General features: G+C 48.8%; 1 protein-coding gene across 1 annotated transcript in view; it reads left to right on the top strand.

Annotated features, from left to right (window-relative positions):
- Positions 1-464: 464 nt before the first annotated feature.
- RASGRP3 (RAS guanyl releasing protein 3) overlaps positions 465-9999 on the top strand; it is a 183600-nt gene continuing 174065 nt past the window's right edge. Inside the window, exon 1 of the mRNA XM_075338148.1 lies at positions 465-564. The gene's annotated coding sequence lies outside the window, so the exon portion shown is untranslated. The remainder of the gene's footprint in view (positions 565-9999) is intronic.

Below are 9999 nucleotides of genomic sequence, written 5' to 3'. Positions count from 1 at the left end.
GCACGAACGACGGGGGCGGGTGCTATCACGCACGACATTACTAGCAATTGCTAGCGATGTCGCAGCGTGTAAAGCACCCTTTATACAATTAGCTTGTTCTATGTGTTATCCTTTTCGTAAGTAACATATTTAAGAAAGACTTCCCTTATTGCAACATAAATCAAGGTTTTCACAGTGACGTAAGGTGCATCATTTCAACATTAATCTAATAAATTGAGAAGTTCTGCAATATTATAACATTGCCAACATAATATTCATATGGGGCTCAGGAAAGATCGGTAATTATTGAAGACCACTTTCTTTGGTGTTTGTGGTTTGATGCACTGTGCCACCGTTCAGGTCATACCAATCTAAAAATAAAACAATCTTTAAAGAAAAAAAAAAAATCTGAAAATCTTGACCTCCTGGCAAAGTCTGCAGCTAGAATTATCAGAGGAGGGGCATGTGACTTGGTAAGACACAGCACAAGCTCAAAGGAAACAGCTGCTCATTTCATACATTAGCATTTGGCAAGTGAGCAAGAAGCAGGGATGTTTGTGGAATACCTCTGCCCTGACAATTCCAGTAAGTAACCCCGGCATGTTCCTGTTGTTCTGTCCTGTGACAGTGGCTTTCTGTTCTTTCCCTTTTGTGTCTCTTAAACCATCCAGAACGTTGCAGCCACAATGAAAAGAATCTGTAAAGAGCAGATATTGGTTTTCCATTATTGCTATGTATACGTTTTTGTCGTGAACTAGTTAATGTGACAAAGGATGCAATTCTCCGCTTCACAACCACAGCCTATTTTTCGTTGAATTCACAGCTAATTTTAGACACCAGCACAGTTTGACAACTTTACTATAGAAACTTTTACTTTTCTTATCTTTGCTTGTATAAGGCATTGTCTGTAAAAAAAAAAAAAAAGCAAAAAACGTGAAGTGTAACCGCTGCTAATTTCAGGCTTTCATCTGGATAGCAGGATCTATGCTGTTGTGATTTGTGAAGTAGACTTAAGCCGGCTCCCAATACCTCTGGGCTGCTTACAACACTGTGTACATTCTTAACAAGTCATATGAGTATTTTGTCTGCTAATCATGCTGGATACCAGGAGCTTGAGGCTGTCTTATGATTGTGCTTACAAAAACATTGCCATTCCACATACTGTCTTTTTTCCCCCCTGTGAATAAAATAAACGGAGCCTTTTGACTATATATATATATACATACACAATATATTTAGGGTGCGTGCCCATGATCATTGTTAGCAGGGTGTTGGATGTTGCGTGTTTTTGCTGCGTCAAAAATACTGCATTGTACAGTACGAGCACAGGGGATGGGATTTAAAGAAATTTTCTGCCCCCTGTGCTTCTTTTAGATGCTCCGTAAAGTGACCTGAGGCGCAAGTTTCCGAGCCGCAGCATGTCAATTTATTATTGTAGAGGCGCTAATGTTCTGAGCGGAAGAACACAGCGACTCTGCGCCCAGATCCTAATTGTGTGCACGTACAGTGCCGTCTCCTGCCCAGGACGTCAACGTCTCCGGGAAGAGAAAGTATGCTGGAACTACGGATTGTGGGCACTCACCCTTATATTTTTTACACTTATACTGTATATACACATACTTATAGGCACAAGAATGCTATACATTAAAGACATTGGTGTGTACATATATATATATATATATATATATATATATATATATAAATATATATATATATGCTGTATATATATATATATATATATATATATATATATCAATAATTATTTAAAGCAGCATTACTGATTGGTGCAAACCTCCGATTCCATGAACAACTGGACCTTCACATAAAAAAAAAAAATCAACAGTCAGCACGTCTATCCATGTAACCAAAGTGAGTTTTTATTCCAGACCATAGAATAAAAAGTCATATTTTTCACTTTGATGGATATGGTAGTTACAAGAAAGGCCTCTTTTTTATATTTATATATACAAAAAATAAATACAATGATTAGTATATATGAATATGTAAAAAGCAACCCTTCTTTGTAATTACCATGTCGTCAAAGTGAAAAAAAAGACTTTTTATTCTATGGTCTGAAATAAAAACTCACTTTTTTCACTTTGGTCACATGCATCGAAGTGCTGCCATTTTATTTTTGTATATACAGTGCTCAGTATAAATGAGTACACCTCTTTGAAAAGTAAGGTTATAATCGATAACTCAGTGAACACAAGAACAATTTCCACACTTTTTACCAGACTGTTTTTCATAGAACATTTGTTGTTCCCCTTCTTCCGAGAGCCGTAACTTTTTTTATTTTTCCATCAATATAGCCATGTGAGGGCTGTTTTTTTGTGGGACGAGTTGTACGTTTTAATTAAACCATACGTTTTACCATATAGTGTACTGGAAAACAGCCAAAAATTTCCAAGTGTGGAAAAATTGCAAAAAAAGTGTGATTGCACGATTGTATTTAGGGTATTTTATTCACTGTGTTCACTATATGGTAAAACTGATGTGTTGTTGTGATGCCTCAGGTCAGTTTGAGTGCGTAGACACCAAACATGTATAGGTTTACTTTTACCTATGGGGTTAAAAAAAATTCAGAAGTTTGCCCAAGAAAAGTGGTACACTTTTTGTGTCATTTTCCACGATCCATAGCGTACTTATTTTTTGAGATTTGTGGCTCACTGACAGCATATTTTTTGCGTTTTGAGCTGACGTTTTTAATGGTAATTTTTGCGCAGACATTTTTATCGCCTGTTATTGCATTTTGTGCAAAATTTGTGACAACCAAAAAGCGTAATTTTGGTGTTTGTAATTTTTTTGCCGCTACACCAATTACTCATCAGATTAATTGATTTTATATTTTGATAGATTGTGCATTTATGAATGCAGCAATACTATTCTAATTCTAAGTGCATGGTGCTGGTGGTAAAATGTGTCTGAATAATCTTTGTCTTTAGTAGAAATCAATAATTGTGAGGCTGCATTACTCTGTATATGAATAAGTATTGAGCCTGTATAATTATATGGTATATGTCAGGGAGGTTTGCATGCCATGATTGCTGTATACATATGACTGTAAGGCTAGTTTCACACTACGTCTTTTTAACATCCGTTGAAAACGTTTTTTTAGCGGAAGTACGGATCCTGCTTTTACAGCAAATAACGTATGCAAACGCATATGTTATTTTGCAGGATCCTGCACTGGATGTTTAGGGGCGGGCATTGGAGTCATGTGATCGGGAGTGAGGGGAACTAGACTGGGAGCCGGCTTCTGACAGCTGCAGACGCTGGTAACCAAGGTAAACATCGGCCTTGGATACCCGATATTTATCTTGGTTACGAGTGTCTGCAGCTGCTAGGAGCAGGGCTGCCTGCACACGTAACCAACGTAAACATCGGGTAACTAAGAGAAGTGGTTACGCGATATTTACCTTGGTTACGAGTGTCCGCAGCTCTCAGGTGGGGGAGAGGGAGGGAGGGAGGAAGGGGGAAAGACAGATAGAGATAGAGAGGGTGAGGGAGGGAGGAGGAGAGAGAGACAGATCACGCGAGACTGGTTCTGGGCATGCTCAGTACTTTCTGGGCATGCTCAGTACAAAAGCAGGATCCTGTCTATCAGCACGCGAGCGTTCACCTGCGTTCGCGTGCGTTATAGTGCGGATCCGGTGACTTGCAGTATTTTGACGCAGCTCAAAAACGCTACAAGTAGCGTTTTTGAAACATGTTAAAAAACTGCAAGTCACCGGATCCGCACTATAACGCACGCAAACGCAGGTGAACGCAGGTGGACGCGAGTCCATTGCAAATGCATTGAAATGAAAACGCATTTGCACTGGATCCGTACTTCCGCTAAAATAACGTTTTCAACGGATGTTAAAAAGACGTAGTGTGAAACCAGCCTAATAATGGAGAAGTGCACATTGAATTCTGTGTTGGAAGCTCCGTCCTCTTTTGCAGTGTATATGGAGGCAGCAGGTAACTAAACCCTTCTCTATTAAGCCTCCATCCCTGAGTAATGAACTGTGCATTACAAAGTATTATTTATTATTATTATTATTTATTATTATAGCGCCATCAATTCCATGTCACTTTACATGTGAAAGTGGTATACAGTACATAATAGGGACGTACAATAATTATAAACAAGACAAGGTACAGACTGGTACAGGAGGATAGAGGTCCCTGCCCGCGAGGGCTCACAGTCTACACAGTGGACATAATAGTTGTCTAGTATTTTCAGTTACAGGTAAGAAGGATTTCAAAAATATTTATTCATATATAGGAATTATCATAAACCATTGATTACTGGGTTTATGGACTCTGTGACAAGGGCCTACCCTACTCTAGGTGGTGCTCTGTGCATTACCTTTTCATGGAGCTTCACTCATATGATATGAAATCATGTAATGTGCAAACCATACTAAGCAAATAATCTGTCAGTACAAAAAGACTGTTCAAACCAAGCACAAGTGATCTGCGCACCCTTGGCATGGCTGTGCAGTTCAGTGCACCATTTCCACCTACTTGTTTTCCATGTAATTTCTTCCTTTGGTTCCTGTAGAGCAGGGTTGCCCAACCTGTATCTTGGGAGTCACATGTAACTCGTCGACCCATGATTTGTGGCTCACGACTGTCTTCTAGCTTAGCACTAGGTCTAGCAAACAGCAATAAAGAGCAGGTCTCCAGGTGGTAAGATTTGTTAGTAACCTGAAGGGACCAGCCAGGGAGGCCTCTGGCTGAGTAGTCGTGGCAGCACTGTATTCAAGGCACATCCCTGGCTTCATCACTTCTTTAATGTTGAGAGAGTGTATGTCGGTGTCTTCATCGGCCGATGCACAAAAAGGCTGCAGGCAAAAGTCCAGATGCAATAAAAACGACATTTATTCACAAAGATAAAACACTCCGGTCAGCGGATTCCGGCAATATTAGTGGAGCTGGGGACAACCTGCCCAAACGCACCCTCTAGTGGGGATATGCCCAAAGTACTCCACTTCCTCCGGGCTCCCACTCTTCAGCCAAGCATACACCGGACCCACACCGGCAGAATAGGCTCTGAGGTTGCGTCCACCTCCTGATCTCCGGTGTCCCTTGATGGTCCGCTCACACAATCGCACTTGCCGCTGCAGATGTTCACTCTCCGCTGACCCGGATATTTCTGTCTCCCACACATTCAGACCTTGCCTAGCAATCCGGCCGACTCCTCCTCCCCGGTGGCAACAGCCGTCCCACCCGGCCACTAGGGGGTGCCCTAACACATCATAGAACAATAGTAAAACATTTTTAATAACAACAGTGCCGGGTTATCTATGCTAGACTAGTAGGGGGTAGGCCCACCCACTACATGCCTCCCCTCTTAAAATCCGAGCCTCCCGGCAAGGCTCTTAAACACATAAAAATATAAACACATAAAAACCTTTCGGTTCAGTCCTCAACAGCGGCACCAGTTCAGCGGCGCTCCCGGTCTTGAGGGGCGCTTGATGGCGCAGCAGCGCTCCCGGTCTCTGGATAGCGCCCGGAGGCTCAACAGCGCTCCCGGTCTTAGATGGGCGCCCGGAGGCTTCAATAGCGCTCCCGGTCTTTGCTGGAGGGCAACGGGCCCGTAAAACTTTTCAACAACAATGGAACTTTCTGCCGGTCTGGAACAACACCGGTCTTTGAAGGTGCTGAAGTTAACAACTTACTCTGGGGGCCAGGCTCGCTTCCATTCTTCCGCTTGAGCCTGGATATAGGCCCCCAGAGATTGTCCCGGCTGGCGGCGGATTCGCCTGAAAGACACAGGGGCGAAAGGCGGCTCCGCCGGTGCAGCTGCTGCAGCTCCTCTTGGGGGTGATGGTGTCTCTGCCCGAGATGGCGGTGGTGCGTCCAGCATGATGACCGGCTTGTTTGTAACATTTTGTGTTATCGCTACCACGGTTGGAACCTTCTCCGGGTCAGGGGCCGATGCAGTCGCTGTTTCCGGGACAGCAGCCATGACACGCCGGGGTTGAGAGGGCGCTGGCGGGAGCGATCTGGCATGGCTCCGGCGCCGCTCTTGCTGCTCCTCCCACTCAATCTCCTCCTGCCACTGCTCCGCTTCCCGGGTGGTTGGCATGCGGGAGACACAAACAGCAAACAGGCCGCGGCTACCTGCGTCCGGCAGGAACTGGACTTTCTCGCCCGGCCACAAAGTATGGAGTCGCTTGGGCAGTCCTTCCACGTCGAGATGAACTCTATTATAAAAGTAATCATCCCCGGTCTCGACTTCTCGGATGAATCCATATCCGTCCTGCTGGTTGAACTTAACAACCACCCCGGTCACAAACTGCTGTGCCAGCTCCTCGCCACCAGAACCGGACAGCATTTCCCGGACGATGGTCTCGGCCAGGAGACGTTCCTGGACGGGGTCAGGCTTCGGGGTCGGGACACTGGGGCGCGGCTCCGCAGGCGGGGTGATGACTGGATCCCAGAAGAAGCCCAGGTGATCTTTCTCCAAGCGCTCAGCAAACTCCTCAGCCGGCTCCGGCACAAATGGGGAAGCGGCGGCGTTAAGCTGCGGGGTCTCCCATGGGAAGACTGCAACCCCCGGACGGTTTGGCATGGGTGGGGTGGCATAGGTCGCCTTCACCTCTGTGATGGTGCTCCCGGTTTGAGCATCCCATGAGGTCTTCCAGGAAACTTTGTCCGGCCTCGTAGAACCTCCCGGTCCAATGGGAAGGTCCGTCAACGCGGCCTCACTAGCAGGGGCGAACCGGGGTCGACCTCGACCGAGGCTGATTAGGGCCATAGTCGTTGCCAACTCCGCGGGTTGCCCAAAGGTCTCCATCTCGGTCTCCGACAGTATCGCTGGTAATGGCGGTGATGTCGACGCTGAGACTGGGGAAAGTGGAGGCGGGTCTTCGTTTCCCGCTCTTAAACGGACTCCACCCCCAGCCTCACGCATCATCTTGACTCCTCCGCTGAGGTACTTCTTTTTCTTCTTCCGCGCCCTGGAGCTGGCGCCTCCCCTCTTTGGGCGGAGTACTCCATGCTTTCTCTTCGGCACCGGCCAGCCCCAGGCTCTTCTTTCGGCGCCAACTTTTCGCGCGCTCTCGTTATCTTCACAGACGACGGCCATCTTGCCGCCATCTTGTGCCCGGTCCAACGCCTTGGGCACTTCTTCCTCCCACCATGGGACTGGGAATCTGTTCTCATAGCCCGGAGACGGTGCACTCGGCACCACTTGGTCTCCGGCTTCTTGGGTTCCTGGCAGGGGAATCGGATCCTGCCGACTACGCCACTTGAAGGGACCAGCCAGGGAGGCCTCTGGCTGAGTAGTCGTGGCAGCACTGTATTCAAGGCACATCCCTGGCTTCATCACTTCTTTAATGTTGAGAGAGTGTATGTCGGTGTCTTCATCGGCCGATGCACAAAAAGGCTGCAGGCAAAAGTCCAGATGCAATAAAAACGACATTTATTCACAAAGATAAAACACTCCGGTCAGCGGATTCCGGCAATATTAGTGGAGCTGGGGACAACCTGCCCAAACGCACCCTCTAGTGGGGATATGCCCAAAGTACTCCACTTCCTCCGGGCTCCCACTCTTCAGCCAAGCATACACCGGACCCACACCGGCAGAATAGGCTCTGAGGTTGCGTCCACCTCCTGATCTCCGGTGTCCCTTGATGGTCCGCTCACACAATCGCACTTGCCGCTGCAGATGTTCACTCTCCGCTGACCCGGATCTTTCTGTCTCCCACACATTCAGACCTTGCCTAGCAATCCGGCCGACTCCTCCTCCCCGGTGGCAACAGCCGTCCCACCCGGCCACTAGGGGGTGCCCTAACACATCATAGAACAATAGTAAAACATTTTTAATAACAACAGTGCCGGGTTATCTATGCTAGACTAGTAGGGGGTAGGCCCACCCACTACAAACCCAAAATAGAAGAGCAGATCTGAATGGGGGTGAGATAGGAGCCCCTGGATCTTGGTATACTGCCTCGATGTGATTTCAGTGGAACAGCTTTTGCTGTCATTATACCGGTAATAGGGGCTTTGGGTGTCACTACTGTGAGGGGGCATGAACTGGATGTGGCTCATGACCCTCTTTCTGAGCTGAATGTGGCTTTCACAATCTCAAAGGTAGAGTACCTCTGCTGTAGAGCCACAGATTTCATTAAAAAACAAGGAGGGTGGAGATATTTAAAAAAGAAGTAGATGGGAAGGTTTCCTGTGTTTGGTGTAAACAGTCATTTTGTATGTGGCCTATATAGCTCATTATACAGTTACCCAAATAGCAACAGTGCTCTCACCACTATACACAGTAAAAATAATATATGGTCCTGTGCCATACGTAGAGGGGCCACAATGTCAAAGTGAATGCCTGCTTATGTCGCGGGCGGAGGGGTGGGGAACGCCGCTTGTCTGGAATCGCTGACGCTCGGGTCCGGTGCTTCTGCTCCTCGGTGGCTCGAGCACGGGGCTGGACTCGGGGCTCGAGCAGCGTCTCCTCGCCCCCGAGTGAAAAGGGGAGGTTTTTAGTGGATATTTGGGGATGTCGGTCGTGACGCCACCCACGGGTTGTGGTGATGGTGGGCACCACCGCTGCTGCTGACGGGGGATCCCGGGAGCAATGGCGGAGAGCAGCTGAGGTGTTCACCCCTCCGTGGGTAGGGGCTGTTGGTCCCGGGGCCCCGGTTGGGGAGTAGGGAGGAGGTATAGGTGCAGGTGCCGAGGCGAGGAGGCAGCATGGGCGCGGGTGCAACGTTGCGGTGCAGCGCGGTGCCGGATGGCACTGTTGTACTCAATCAGACACAGAAGGACAGAGTCTCTGGTAAACCAAACAGCTGGATGGACGGGGCCCACAGCCGGCTGCGGTGTTCTCACTCTCCCCGGACGGGTTGATCGTGGCTGTCGTTTTCCTGCACCTGTGTAAGTGTAATTGACTCCTATGGCTTCCCACGGGTAGTCCGCTCCCCGGCGTGTACGTGTCGGCAGAGCCCGTTTGCCCGCAGGCGCTGGCCCTTGGATCTCTGGCCCTTGGCGGTGGCACTTATCCGGACGGGTTGGGCTGTTGCCTTCTGACGGGACTTAGGTGGGAATGAACCCCTGAGGTCCAGACCACAATCAGATAATTCAACCTTTTCGGCGGCTCCTAGCCTAGTCGGGGTCTGAGTACCCTGCCTTAATGCTTGGCTTCAATCTGCTCCCCGGTTCGGTACCGGCGGGCCACCGCCCGACCCCGGTCCTACGGTTCCGCTGACCTACACCAACTCCTGCAGACAGCCACCACCATCTGCCGACCTTACTGACCGTGCCTGGGCTCCAACCCAGACACCAACAGTTTTCACTCCTCTCACTTTCACTGCCTACCACAAACTCCTCTGTCTTTTCCCGCCTCCAGGCCTGTGAACTCCTCGGTGGGTGCGGTCAACCGCCTGGCTCTGCCCCACCTGGTGTGGACATCAAACCTGGAGGGTGGCAACAAGGATTTGATTGACTGGTGTCACCTACCCAGGGGAAGGGGTGTGTGTGTGATGTTAGTGTACTGTGACTCCTGGGGGTCCAGGGCGTCACACTTACAGTGCCTAATAAGATACAACATGACCAATCAGAGTGTGCCGTCCCCACGCCTGTAGCAGCCAGGCTGCTCGGATCCGGACCCGCTGTGTGGCTCAAGGAATCCTCCGGACCCAGGGGTCACGCGGCGATGCCAATTGAAAAGGGGGACGTAGTTGTACGGGCTTGGCCGTACTCGGTTCATGATGCCACCCATGGTGTGTGGTGAAGTGGGACACCACCGCTGCTGTTATGGGACACCCGGGGGAGATGTAGTGGTAGTTGGATGTTAACCTCTCCGTGGGTAGGGATGGTTGCCCTGGGACTCAGTGTTTCTGTGCAGGGTATGGCGATGGCGAGGGCCAGCGTGCCCGAACATACCAGGGGGTGTTTGGTTACTCACAATTAAATAAATCACATGAGTCTTTTGGTAAACCAAGGTGCTGGTGGCCGGCCGCCGCGGCCGGTTGTACTCTGGTCCCCCACCCGGGCTGGTGGTCGCTGTCTTTTCCTCTG

The sequence above is a fragment of the Anomaloglossus baeobatrachus genome, chromosome 3, assembly GCF_048569485.1.
Source record: "Anomaloglossus baeobatrachus isolate aAnoBae1 chromosome 3, aAnoBae1.hap1, whole genome shotgun sequence".
NCBI lineage: Eukaryota > Metazoa > Chordata > Amphibia > Anura > Aromobatidae > Anomaloglossus > Anomaloglossus baeobatrachus.
Note: the sequence above shows the minus strand (reverse complement) of the source record. Positions and strands in the feature narration are given on the sequence as shown.